At 38.0% G+C, this 15,054-nt stretch overlaps 1 protein-coding gene and 1 long non-coding RNA gene across 4 annotated transcripts in view; one reads left to right on the top strand and one right to left on the bottom strand.

Moving 5' to 3' along the window:
• The window catches only part of LOC142226024 (TBC1 domain family member 16-like), a 47,526-nt gene that overhangs the window by 27,052 nt on the left and 5,420 nt on the right, over positions 1-15,054 (top strand). The gene's annotated exons all lie outside the window — the stretch shown is intronic.
• Positions 3,984-6,235, bottom strand: LOC142226027 (uncharacterized). Its single transcript, XR_012719576.1, has 3 exons — positions 6,104-6,235; positions 5,622-6,038; positions 3,984-5,557 (listed from the first exon to the last, which is right to left on the bottom strand). It is a non-coding gene; the product is annotated as an uncharacterized LOC142226027 (long non-coding RNA).

Raw genomic sequence — 15,054 nt, 5'->3', positions numbered from 1 at the left:
AGTGAGCTTTCAATAAAGCTGACCAGTTCATGCAATGCGGTCTCAGTAGACCTGCCCTTCGAGTATGCATGCTGTCGTTTCGAGAGCAAACTTGAATCCACGCTAGTTCTAAGATACATTTCTATCATCCTCTCCAGGGTCTTAAGTAGGAATGAGGATAAGCTGATTGGTCGGAAATCCTTCGCACTCGAGTGAGAGGCTTTTCCTGCTTTAGGTATGAAGACGACTTTTGTTTCCCTCCACTTTTCTGGAATATATGCTAAGTTTATACATTGTTTATATATCACCGTCAACCAGGGGATAATTCTTTCAGCCACTGCCTGTAACTCCGCCGGAGTAATTCCATCAGGTCCGGGGGATTTGAATGGTCCAAAGCTATTTAAAGCCCATTTTATTCTAGATTCCGACACAATTTCCTCGATAGGAAGTGATCGCCGAGCCTCTGTTACACCGCCGGAACATGGTTCAACCGTCTGATTTCCAGGAAAGTGTGTGTCCAAAAGTACCTCCAACGTCTCCTCACTGGACGTTGTCCAATTTCCAATTTCCGATGTTTTAATGAAACCTGGAGCGGTGTTAGTGGATGCTAGTACCTTCCGTAGTCTGGAAGCCTCGGAAGTATTCTCAATACTGCTACAGTAATCATCCCAAGAGTTTTGTTGAGACCTTCTCAGTTCTCGTTTATATTCTCTCAGATTCATCTTGTAAGTGTCCCAATCCTCCGGAGCTCTTGTGGACTTTGCTTTGTTAAAGAGCTTCCTGCAGGATTTCCTCATATTACTTAACTCCGTAGTCCACCATGGCGGCCGATTTTTTCCCCTTGGCTTTCCCCTAGGGCAAGCAGTTTTCAGTGAAATGTTGAAGGCCTTCGTAATCCGCTCCACTGCGTGTTCGATATCTTGCACAGTGCTCATATTTGTCTCCGGCATTTCCGGTATCATCAAATTGAACGATTCCCTATACCTATTCCAATCAGCTTTCCTAACATTTGGCGGAAATATGGTCTTTGAAGTACGAACAGCCAATCTGAAACTGATGTAGCGATGATCTGAGAAGCTATGTTCCCTCAAAACTTGCCACTCAGATATCTTATCATTCAGTTCCGGAGAGGTCAACGTTATGTCCAAAACCTCTTGTCTGTTCCTGGTGACGAAGGTTGGTGCATCTCCCTTATTGCAAACTACCAGGTTAGTACGCAAAATAAACTCTATTAGCGACTCTCCCCTTGCATTAGTATCACTACTTCCCCAAATACTATGATGTGCATTTGCATCGCATCCCATAATGAGTTTTGTCTTTGTTTTTAGTGACTCCTCAACTAAGGTCTTAACGGCACAGGGTGGCATATCCCTATCATGTCCCATGTAGACCGAAGATACCCAATATTTGCATGTGGATATCTCTAGACTGGCTACGACAGTGTCTGCATTGCTCAATGAAGGAAGCAGAAACAAGTTTAGTTCGTTTTTAGCAATTATACATGCTCGATTTATATCGTTACCGGTATTATGCAAAAGTTTGAAACCCGGAGTGCTTAATTCACAGATCTTGTTTTTATATATGTATGGTTCTTGAATAAGAACCATACAGTGCTAAATTTCTAGGGATTTAATTAATTTATTTAATAATTTATTAATTTTTATCGGTAAAAACATATAATAATATTAAAAATAACAATATTATATAAAAATAATAATAGGGCTGTTTTCTTTTTGCACTGATTACAACTTTTGTATGGGAATCGTTGCACTGGTGTTCTATCCAGAACATCTATCGGTGCAAGTCGCACCAGAGTCACCATGATATGCGAGATTTGTAGTTGTCAAAATATGAGTTGGCAACTAATGTAATACTCGCAAAGGAACACATCGCAAGTGAATGTCAAATACAGAAAAGAAGAAGAAACGAACATGGATAAATGGTAAAAAGTAAATAAACAAATACTAATTTGTTTGGATTTTGCGTTAAGTTGGGTATTAAGTTCAAGTTTAGTCGCTAAATTCGTCGTTTTTTCACGATTACTTTCCTTTAATAATCCATTTTAAGGAATACAAACTTTGTGAAAATTTGTTTTGGGTTATTCTATGTATAATTTTATGCCTTTTTTGCTGATTTAGTTTTCACTTTAGCGGCTAAACTCGAACTTAGTACTCACCTTTACTCTCGTGGAATGTGTAATAGTCGAACGAGACGTTCCGGCCCCTGGGTCGATCTAGCAGTGTCTGTGAACAAAATTTGTAATCAAAGGCGAGGTCGCAATTTTAATCCAATCCATCCAAAAAGTTTCATCAATCATGGTGGGGGCAATATTATGGTCTGGGGGTCATTTTCTGGACAAATTATTGACTAGAGTCCTCAAAAACATTTGCCTCATATAATTTGCAATCGATTCCTGCTTCGACCGAACACCAAAAAGTTTTTCAGCGGTGGATTATCCCACCTCAATAATGCTGGTGACATTTCTGAGGGTTTCAAAGCTTCTCTAAGTGGTTTCACTGCAATGTGGAACGCCGTTCGGACTCGGAGGAGGTCCCTTGTCATTGAGCTTAACATGAAATCGGGAAGCACTCAGTGATAAGAGAGAAGTTCACCAATGTGGTGTCACAATGGACTGAATAGTCTAAGTGAGCCTGATACATCGGGCTGCCATCTAACCTAACCTAACCATGCCAAAATTGGTCGATATCGGTCCATAACTATATATAGCCCCCATATAAACCGATCTCCAGATTTGACCTCCGGAAGCTCTTGGAGGAGCAAAATTCATCCGATTCGTTTGAAATTTGGTACATCGCGTTAGTATATAGCCGCTAACAGTCATTCAAAAATTGGTCCATATCGGTCTTTAGTTATATATAGCCGATGGCCAATCACACAACAATTGGTCCATATCGCCAAAAATAATCTATCAAAACTTTATTTCCATAGAAAATTTCGTCAAAATTTTATTTCTATAGAAAATTTTGTCAAAATTTTATTTCTATAGAAAATTTTGTCAAAATTGTAGTTCTATAGAAAATTTTGTCAAAATTAAATTTCTATAGAAAATTTTGTCAAAATTTTATTTCCATAGAAAGTTTTGTCGAAATTTTATTGCTTTAAAAAATTTTCTCAAAATTTTATATCTATAGAAATTTTTCTCAAAATTTTATTATTTTGTAAAAAAAAAAAAATGTTTATGGAAAATTTTGTCAAAATTTTATTTCTATAGAAAATTTTTATCAAAAAAGAAATAAAGTTTGTCAAAATTTTATCTCTATAGAAAATTTGTCAAACTAAAGTATATACGTATTAAATCGGATTTTTTGTTTAATATATACCCCATATGGACTAACTTACAATTTAGAAGATGAAGTTAACCCATGTAATTATATTGTGGATGACAGTCTTTACTGAAGTTTTTATGCAATCCATGGTGGGGGGTACATAAGATTCGGCCTGGCCGAACTTACGGCCGTATATACTTGTTAATTTTCTTCGGATGAAATATATTTAACTCTTTTTAAACTTTTTTGCCATGTTTCTTCCATTATATTAGCATTTTATTTATTATACATATTTCTTTATATCGATATTTGTACTTAATAAATACATACATACATATGTTCTCGCATTGCTATAATTATACCACCATTTAAATGAAGCTCCGTTAGCTAAAGAACTTTAAAATCGTACAAGGACATACCTGTCATGCTGCCTATATATAACATACGCAGAGAATGAAGCCAACCCATTTTTGTCGGCGGCGGCGGACACTAAATTTTTGCCTCCGGCGGCGGCGGCTTGACGGCTGAGCCGATATAAATTTGTTCAGTCGGCGGCGGACAATTATCCATTATAAAATCAATTTGAAGTTAATCGAATGGTAATGAGATTAGTTGTACAACCTATCTTACAAACTAATTTACTTTTCGTTCAAATTTTCTGAGCTAAATTTTTGCTAAATTATTATAGCAGATTAAATATGATTGGTTGTGTTCAAAATTTTGGAAAAAATACGACAATTTAATAAACATTTTTCTGATTTAAATCGATATTTTTGATTACTTGGCGGCTAAATTTGAGTCGAGATGAGTCGACATATTCGGCGGCGGCGTCGACTGGCAAAAAATGGTCGGCGGCGACTGAAATCGGCGGCGCGACTCGGCGGCTTCATTCTCTGAACATACGCCAGTTAACAACTTAACTGCCGAAATTTTTTCAGTTTAATGGCCAGTTTCTCATCCTCCGATTAATTTTAAGCGGAGGATAGACCTCCGGTTAGTAAAATTTTTGTATGGGATCAGTTGTTTTTTCGACACGATAAATAATAACAAGACATTGAGAAACTGGCCCTTAGTATCCTAGAGGGTTCACTGATTTTGAGAGTGTTTGGCGAAAATAGTATTTTTAATGGTTACTTTTCATTAATAATTGGCTTAGCACCTTCTATACATCAACATCGGTATAAACAACAATCGATCGTTTTTTGAATAATTCCTTGCCCACATCTAGATGTTTTTGCAATTGAATACCATGTGTGTCATCATTCTCCAAAGCAACAAATATGCGACCAGATCAGATAGTTTGGAATGTTGAAGACCACACAAAAGGCAAATGAGTATTCCATTGGAACATCCGAAATTATTTTAGCTTTGACGGCGGCAGTCACTGCATTACGTGGAAGTTGGATTCATTTTTGTAATCTGTTTTTTTTTTTCAACTTCACTGTTGAGTTGTTCAACGAGTCTGTCAACATCTTTTTGTTTTGCCGCGCAGACAGTTTATCCATTTCAATTGATGGTCCTTCACTAATGTCTCTCTATTTCTCATGCTTGTTGTATTAGCTCCAAATTCATTTGCACTAACTACACTAATTGAGCGATTTCCCATACATCCACTCATGGAACAAACTCGTTTGGCCGTCTCCATATGTCATCGTTGTAGCTCTTTGGCTTTGTTTTGTCACACCACTTGATATAATTTCTTCTCGTGAGTTCACCTCAACAAAGATTTTAATGTGAGCTAAAATTACACTCCTATAACTCAAGGCGACAATTTCTTCTCTTCAAGGGCAACTACAGCTTCTCGATTGGTTGATAAACTTAACGCACTGAATCTATGTACACGTATCATTAGTTGTGGAAAGGTAGCCAGCAAACCTTCAATGAGTTATTATTTTGAGAAATAAGAACTCTTTCGTTTTTGGTTTAAATTAATTTTTTACATGTATAATTCGTTTTTACATGTATAATTCGATTTCCTCCATAATGTTGGTGTCACATACCTATTAGTTAATAGGCTGGCAATTTGAAATAATTACTATCGAGGAACTTGCTGGTCTGCGTGTTAGAATAGATTCCAGAAAGAGGAATTTACACAATAACAAACTGATTACGGGATGTAAATTGATGTAATGCACATTTTCATCCAGATGTTCTTGATATGGGAATTGTTGCACTTTGTTTTAATTGGTTGCACTTTGAAAGTTTTCTGGAAACTTTTCTTTGTTGAATCCTTGGTCATTTTTTATCGGCCAAGATCTTCCAAGAATATAGCATCCAATGATTTTAGTTTTCTGCAAAACAATTGAGTTTGGTGATTTCCATTACGTTTTCATTTCATTTTTTATTTTGGCTTACCAATTATAGTTAACTTTTTGGGTTAATTTCAGTCTATTGTAAAAAATATTTCATATTTTTGTATTTCTTCCAACTGACCACGTACTTCGTGGCACAAAATGTATTGAAAACCACAAAATTCGATTTCCTCAAGAACGTTGGTGTCACAAAATTGTTACAAAACTCATTAAAATTCGGGCAATTTGTGCTGACCAGAGAGTTAGAATAAATTTCCAGCTATGTAAATTAAAATATCGATGTGATGCGAATTATCATCCAGTAGTTGTTGATATGGGAAAGCATAAATACCAATTTTAATTGGTTGCACTTTGATTTATGTAAACTTTCTCTTTTCGATAAGCCACTATCATTTTTCATCGGTTAGCCTCTTAATGTTTCCAAGAATGCAGCATCCATAGCACTAAAAATTTTAATTGTCTGCAAAGAGATTTGACTTTAGTGACTTCCTTAAAGTTTTCATATCGTGTTTTCTTATTACTTACCAATTATTATAAAATATTTTGAGAAATTTCAGTTGGTTATCAGTTGATTCCACATTTTATATTTCTTTCACGAACTTCGTTGCACAAAGTACCCAACAAACACAAGGATGAACATTTTTCTTAGGTAACGCCATATCAATTTGATAGTGAATCCCATCTTCAACATGGCCTTGCACATTGCTTGCCTTCAACAGATTTTCCAATGGGTTTGAAGCATTAAAATTAAATTTAGTTTGAAAATTTGTTGCTACTATGTTGAGAAATTGTTGCTAACGTGTTGAATTCTACTGTTAAGGGTAATGTCTGTTTTTTGTTGAGAACGCGATTTTCTCAACAATTTCTAAAATTGAATTCTAAGCTAATTCTTTGCAAAAATGTTTGAAAGCGTATTGAATATAAGCATTTCTCCAATGCTTGTGTTTATTGGGTAGTATTGAAAACCATGTGGTTTTTTCGTTGCATTTCAAGGTAGTGTTTTGTCAAAGTTTTCTCCAATTATCTTCAACACATTTTCAAAGTTTTCGTCCACATTTTGGCGGATTGGAAGTAATTCAAGTCAAGTTGAATTTATGTTGCAAATGATATTTGCCCTCAAACTGAAAAGGTGTTGCCGTTGAAAAACGCTCATCCAGTGTTTATTGCGCATACGTTAAATAATTCTTACCATCAACAATGCGGACCATTTGTTTCGACACTTTTCTATCATTTTAAATCATATTGAATATTTCAAAAGTTTCTGTCTAAAATAATTGTATTTTGAATTGTATCTATCATAATTGCCACTTAAACATTGGAGTAGCTAGCACGTCCTCCTAATGCTTAGTACTAAATTTGTTTCTGCTAAAAACGAATTGAGCTGCAAAACTATCGATAGTTTAATTTTAAGCGTACTACAATTATATTTATTTTGCGATAGCAATACTATCGAAGAAACCCAGGTGGATATAAAAAAACCGGCAATGCTACATACCAAAGTAGGTAAAAATAAACCAAAAGTCTAATTTATTTTAATGTCTGTCTAATTCCTTTAAAACAGTTTTTTCCCAAAACATACTGCTTCGGATAAATGGATTTCCTTTTCTTTTATTCTGATACATTTTTTTTCTTACAATAGCTACCGGTACACTCAAGACTAAAACCTATGAATCAAATCCAAAACGTAAAAATATTTTTGATCGTGTTCTAATTGCAATGATTTTTTTCGGGATGTCGGTGAAAAATCTTGAGTTTACGTTTTTGCATATCAGCAACCACGGAGTATGGGAGCCACCGTGGTGCAATGGTTAGCATGCCCGCCTTGCATACACAAGGTCGTGGGTTTTTCAGCGGTGGATTATCCCACCTCAGTAATGCTTGTGACATTTCTGAGGATTTCAAAGCTTCTCTAAGTGGTTTCACTGCAATGTGGAACGCCGTTCGGACTCGGCTATAAAAAGGAGGTCCCTTGTCATTGAGCTTAACATGGAATCGGGCAGCACTCAGTGATAAGAGAGAAGTTCACCAATGTGGTATCACAATGGACTGAATAGTCTAAGTGAGCCTGATACATCGGGCTGCCACCTAACCTAACCTAACCACGGAGTATAAAATGATGTTAAGCAAAGCTGGGTCAACCATTTCAAAATGAAGAACTTCTTTGTCAACAAGTTTTCAGTAACTCTAAATGGACCTTAATAATTAACACTTCAAGTAGTGTTTTCGTTGTTTTTTATTCGTTTTAAATGATATAAATTCACTAAAATATGAGTTCCAAACACACAAGAGAAAAGAGCAAACTTTTGTTTAATGAAAATATTTAAAATTAATTATTGCATATTGCACAAAATCCGACAGTATCGATACAATCGACTGTTTGATTTAATACTATCGAATGGTGCGACTATCGATAGTTTTAAAATCGAATATAATAATAGTTCTAAAAACGAATATCTTCATCTATCTCCGTAACCCTGCCAACATTTTTTTAATTTGACGGCACTTCTGAGAATCCCTACCACGTCGAAAACAATCGTATACGACGTCCAAAACTCGTCGGAAAAGCGCCGCATGAGTGCAATTATTACGTGCGTTTTTAGATAAATTTAGAACGACGCCAATAAGAGCCCCTTCAAACAATCAGAAAAAGTGCATTTTAAGATAGTTGTAAAAGAATCGTTGTGGTCAATAAAACACGATTGTTTATATGTTTATTAATTTGATTAAACATTTATAAATTCTTATAAATATAACATTTATACCACTATCACAACACATTTAACATAATTTTTTGCATTAATAATAGAATGATGTTGAGCTACATGTTGGAGCGTCTATCAGCCAGTGTTTTTATTCTCGATGGAGGCAGCGTGTCTCGAAAAATATCTGAAAACAATCACTTTATTCCATTTGGAAAGTCAAGAATTGTTCACCAATAAACCTTTCACAATTTTAAGCAGAGTAACAATGGTTTCAGCAATTCATTTCCCTTTTTATTTAAATAAATTACAATAAGCTAGTTGCGCTTGGCGTTTCACAAAATATAAAATGTCTCTTCTAAGAATAGTTATGGCAAAATACTTTCATGTACATATTGTACTTTTTGATATGCTTCCCCCCATCATAGTTGGCGATTGTTGTAGTGTCATTTACGAGTCTGTGGTAGCGATGAGGATGAAATGGAACTTTGAAATGCTGGCAGGGAAATAGGGTCTCAAACCCACCCTGCCAACATTTTTGAACGCACTTCTACTCATTTGACGGTAGGGCATATAAATTCAATCCAAATGTCACCCACTACTACTTGAGAAATAGCTAAGCTTTCCTTTAGTTTGAAGTTAACTGCATGTACGACTGGGATGTTACAGTTCGCAAGAACCTAATAGACACAAACGTTTAAAAAAATACTAAAATTCAATCCTTTTTCAAATATTTTTTCAAAGGATTTGAGTAATATTCAAGTTGAGAAATTGATGAGAAAACCCGTTCTCAAGAAAAAACAGACATTACCCTCAACAGTAAAATTCAACACATCAGCATTAATTTCTCAATTGTAATCCTCAAATTGTAATGCATCGCTACTCAATAATTTCTCAAACAGTTTTCATTGTGAGACAAATTAAAAATTAACATTGTTGCGAATAGTTTCTAACCACAATTTGTATGAAATTCAATCCCAGTTCTAACTGAAAGTCAATGCTAAATTTCTAGGGATTTGGTATAATTTATTAATTTTTATCGGTAAAAACATATAATAATATTAAAAATAACATTAATATTTGTTATATATGGATAATGGCAACTCTGAAAGGAAAATGAACACACATGGCAACTCTATATATTATTCATTCATTGTGAAATTCATTTTATACTGAATTGTTCGTTTCATCGTTAAAATATTAAATTACTAAATAAAGAGAGTATCCCACTCTATTGAATACTTAACAGTGGTGTCAGAAGTGGGATCCAACACTATGGAAGAGGGACAATTGAATTCAATTGTTGGATCTTTGGCAGAGGCCATTCGCTCTGCAGTGGCACAAGCTGCACAGAATGCTGCGGCACAACCGGGAGGATCCCAAACACAGGGGATGAGACCGCCTCCGTTTTCGATGGGTGAATACAAGGTTTCGGATGGCACATCGGTGTCGGATTACTTTGCAAGATTCGATTGGGCACTGCAACTGAGTAGAATAGCAAGTACCGAGCAGCATATATATGCCCGTGTGCACATGAGTGGTGAATAGAATTCCGCATTGAGAATTTTAGTCAGCCCGAGGACCTGACTTATGAGGAGATCAAGAGGGTGTTATCAGACCATTTCGACGGCAAAAGAAATATGTACGCGGAGAGTTTTAAATTTCGCCAGGTCCGCCAAGAGAGTGGCGAATCATTGTCCTCAATTGCTTTGCAACTGAAACAAGCTGCTGCCTTTTGCGACTATGGATCTTCTTTAGACCGAATGTTAATCGAACAAATGTTTGTGGGGTTGGAGGCGAAGTCCATATGTGATGATGTGATTGCCAGTAAGCCGAAGAGTTTTTCAGAGGCTTATGAGATAGCCTATGCAAAGGAATTGATTCAACGATCAGCTGATGTTGTTAATGCAAATGACAACGTATCGACGGAACCAACGTGTAAATTGGGGTATATGCCGGTGAAAAAGAAGAACGAATCAAAGGCAAGAGCTGATTCGAAGCAAAATAGAGTCGAGTGTAACGGATGTGTTGGTCAACATTTCAGAAGAGATTGCAAGTTTAAAAATGCGAGATGTTTTTCATGTGGTAAGACTGGCCACATAGGAAGAATGTGCAAATCATCTACGAACCAAATGGAAGAATCTACAGCGGTAAGTGACAACGGGTCGATTGAGCAAATAAACCAGATGGGTGTAGTAAGAACTGCAAGGGCAGCCGCTAAGAAGATAATTACGGTGAACGTGAATGGTAAGAACCTCGACATGGAATTGGACACCGGGGCCCCCTGTAGTGTTGTAAGCAGAACACGGTTCATAGATCTCTACAATAAGTTGCCACTCAAGAGAACAACCAGACAATTTTCCAGTTGCAATGGGCAGAAGTTGAATTGTGTGGGAAGAGTAATAGTCGACGTGAGATTTGGGACCACTAGTCGTAGATTGAATTTGCACATTGTGGATGATGCTATAGAAACTTTATGTGGGCGTGAATGGATAGCTCATTTTGCCAAGGAAATATATTTCGCCAGTTTGTTCGATGGATGCATAAATAGAAGCGAGTGTGATAATACAGATGCAATTCACGATGTTAACGCCATCTCAATACACGCACCAGAAGTGACAGTCGAAAAAAAGATGAAATTGCAGCAATTGATATCCAGGTATGAAGACGTGTTCGTCAAAGTAGCGGGAACTTTTAAGGGGCCAGCTATTAAGGTGCATCTAAAGCCAGGTGCAAAACCCATCTTTGCACGGCCGAGGGAAATCCCGTCTGCTTTAAAAGATGCCTACGCGAAGGAGATCGACGCTAAAATTGCTTCGGGGCTGTACAAAAAGGTTGACTTTTCCGAATGGGCGTCAACGACACATGTGATCACAAAAAAGAATGGGGGCATTCGCATCACAGGAAATTACAAGCCGACGGTCAACCCGCAAATAGTGATTGATGAACATCCGATTCCGAAGGCGGAAGATATATTTAATAAAATGAAAGGCGCCAGAATTTTCGCGCATTTAGATGTCACAGATGCGTATAGCCATTTGTTAGTGGACGAGGAGTTCGCTCATGTGTTAACATTGAATACGCCGACTCATGGGTTGATACGGCCGACAAGAGCAGTATATGGAGCGGCCAACATACCCGCCATATGGCAACGCACAATGGGGACGGCTTTGAACGGTATTACCAATATTTTGAATTTTTATGATGACATTCTCATTTACGCAGAAAACGTTGATGACCTGTTTCGAATACTAGAGACGACATTGGAAAGAATGAAGGAGCTTGGATTTAAGTTAAACAAATCCAAATGCGTTTTTGTGGCATCATCGATAGAATTTCTTGGACACAAGATTGATGCGAATGGCATACACAAGGCTAGTAAGCACGTCGATGCGATACGAAATGCACCTAAACCACAATCGGTTGAAGATATTCAGTTATTCTTGGGAAAAGCCTCCTTTTATTCGAATTTCATCCCGGAATTGTCAACGTTGGAAAGACCACTGCGTGATATACTGAAAGCAGCAAAATTTAGCTGGTCAAAAGAGGCAGAGGTTTCCTACCAGAAAATAAAAGGTATGTTAATATCACCACAAATGTTGATTCCCTACGACCCAAGTCTGCCACTGATTTTGGCAACAGACGCAAGCAATACGGGGTTGGGAGCAGTATTGTCCCACCGAATGCCCGATAAGCAAGAAAGGCCAATAGCATATGCGAGCCGCTCTATGACCGTTACTGAACAGAGGTACCCCCAGATAGATAAGGAGGCGTTGGCCATAGTCTGGGCCGTTCAACGATTTTTCAAGTACTTATACGCTCGCCATTGGCTCCTTATCACCGATCTCAAGCCGTTAGTGCAAATCCTGCAACCTGATAAATCACTTCCAGTGCTTTGCATTTCACGTATGGCGAACTACGCAGATTTCCTAGTTAATTTTGATTATGAGGTGAAATATAGATCTTCAAAGGAAAACGCAAATGCAGATTTTCTATCGCGAGCAGCCGTAAAGAACCAAGTTTCAGCAGGAAATGACAACATTCAGAAGCAAGAAAACGATGAGATGGATACGTTCGACGAGTTTGTTATCAGGCAAGTCAACCAATTAGTACTGACGGCGAAGAATGTGGCCATTGAGACGAACATCTGGGCAAGATACTACAATTGCTAGAAAGCGGTAAGTATTTGGCAAATTATGGCTATAAGGCACCAGAGTCAAACTACAAATGTTCATCGGGATGTTTAACTTTTGAGCACCGTATTGTCATCCCTCCCAAGTATCGACAGCAAATTTTGGATGAACTGCACGGTTCGCATTTGGGGGTGGTAAAAATGAAGGGCCTAGCCCGTTCTTTTGTATATTGGCCAGGAGTGGACAAAGATATCGAATTAGCGGCAAAAAGTGCGAGATCTGTGCCGAGAATGAAAATAAGCCAGCCAAGCTCAAGGAGCACCATTGGGAATACCCCAAAGCGCCATGGGAGCGCATTCATATTTACTATGCCGGGCCGATTGAGGATGCGTATTCAAAGTGGCTAGGAGATAAGGTCACGAAGTCTATGACTGCAGCGGCGACGATTATGCTTTTGGACGAGGTGTTTGCGGCGTATGGCGTTCCGTTGATGGTGGTATCCGATAACAGTACCAACTTTGCTTCTGCGGAGTTTAACAAATTTTTGACGCGAGTTGGCGTGAAATACCACAAATACACGGCGCCTTATCATCCAGCCACGAACGGCCAGGCCGAACGCAACGTGCAAACAGTGAGACACGCACTCAAGGCGATGTGTGTAATGAAGGAGACATTAAGAGAGAACTTAAACGAATTCTTACGGCAGTATAGAAATGCACCTCACTATACCACTGGTCAATCACCAGCCCAACTATTCTTAGGCCGACAACTTCGAACCCGGCTGGACTTATTGAGACCAGAGGACATCAGCACGAAAGTGAGCTCGGCGCAATATGTAAAATCCACAACTGCCTTTAGACAATTTGGGATAAATGAACAAGTATATTTCCTTTCGGAAAACCCGCGACAAAGCAAATGGATAGGAGGCAAGATCAAGAAGAAGTTAGGCGACTTGCACTATGAAATATCTTGTGAATAGGATGAGATTAATATAAAATAATACGGCGACAAATAAGGAATAAGAATCATTTATGTAACTACATGGGACGATTTTCGTTATAAAGATTTCTACACTAATGTCTCCAAATTGTATGAACAAGTGGGTTTCGGAGTATATTCTAAAAACATGGAACTTTGAATAGCAAAAATGTTTCCTAATCACTGTAGTAGTTTTCAGGCTGAAATATCAGCAATAAGAGAGGTGGCGACTTGGCTGAGAAGTAATGTTCCAACAAATGTTGGCATTAATATATACTCGGACCGTCAACCTGCAATAAAATCCTTGGATTCTGTGTTCCTTAACTCGAAAGCGGCCATCAACTGCTGCAAATCTCTCAACGAGATAGCTGAGCAGTACTAAAGGGTGATTCTTTTGAGGTTAGGATTTTCATGCATTAGTATTTGACAGATCACGTGGGATTTCAGACATGGTGTCAAAGAGAAAGATGCTCAGTATGCTTTGACATTTCATCATGAATAGCCGAACGATCTGCCACAACGTCGAATTTTCAGTGAATGGGCCCTAGAAAAGTTGGCAGAAAATCCGCTTTTTTATCGACAAATTTTGTTCAGCGATGAGGCTCATTTCTGGTTGAATGGCTACGTAAATAAGCAAAATTGCCGCATTTGGAGTGAAGAGCAACCAGAAGCCGTTCAAGAACTGCCCATGCATCCCGAAAAATGCACTGTTTGGTGTGGTTTGTACGCTGGTGGAATCATTGGACCGTATTTTTTCAAAGATGCTGTTGGACGCAACGTTACGGTGAATGGCGATCGCTATCGTTCGATGCTAACAAACTTTTTGTTGCCAAAAATGGAAGAACTGAACTTGGTTGACATGTGGTTTCAACAAGATGGCGCTACATGCCACACAGCTCGCGATTCTATGGCCATTTTGAGGGAAAACTTCGGAGAACAATTCATCTCAAGAAATGGACCGGTAAGTTGGCCACCAAGATCATGCGATTTGACGCCTTTAGACTATTTTTTGTGGGGCTACGTCAAGTCTAAAGTCTACAGAAATGAGCCAGCAACTATTCCAGCTTTGGAAGACAACATTTCCGAAGAAATTCGGGCTATTCCGGCCGAAATGCTCGAAAAAGTTGCCCAAAATTGGACTTTCCGAATGGACCACCTAAGACGCAGCCGCGGTCAACATTTAAATGAAATTATCTTCAAAAAGTAAATGTCATGGACCAATCTAACGTTTCAAATAAAGAACCGATGAGATTTTGCAAATTTTATGCGTTTTTTTTTTTTTTAAAGTTATCAAGCTCTTAACAAATCACCCTTTATATTCACCTAATACAGGTACCTGGCCATAGGAACATACCGGGGAACTGGGGGATGAGTTAGAAAGGCTAGGAACTACCTTATATTCCAGGTGAACTAGAAACTGTTGTATGCCTCTGGCTACCTGCAAGCTCTTACTGCGTGAGAAGGCTGTTATGATGGCAAATGTTCGATAAGAGGATTGGAAGGGTTGTAATTTTAGATTACTGGCGGACCTTGAAATCGTTAACTTAAGGGTCTGCTAATGGTTTTGGAACAATCGGTTGGTGCACCAGAAGAAAATAATTGAGAAGGTTCAGCGGTAATAGGTACTTTTATTTATTGTGCTATCACAATGTTTGATAGACTTCTA

This window comes from Haematobia irritans, chromosome 2 (genome assembly GCF_050003625.1).
Source record: "Haematobia irritans isolate KBUSLIRL chromosome 2, ASM5000362v1, whole genome shotgun sequence".
Taxonomy (NCBI): Eukaryota; Metazoa; Arthropoda; class Insecta; order Diptera; family Muscidae; genus Haematobia; species Haematobia irritans.
Note: the sequence above shows the minus strand (reverse complement) of the source record. Positions and strands in the feature narration are given on the sequence as shown.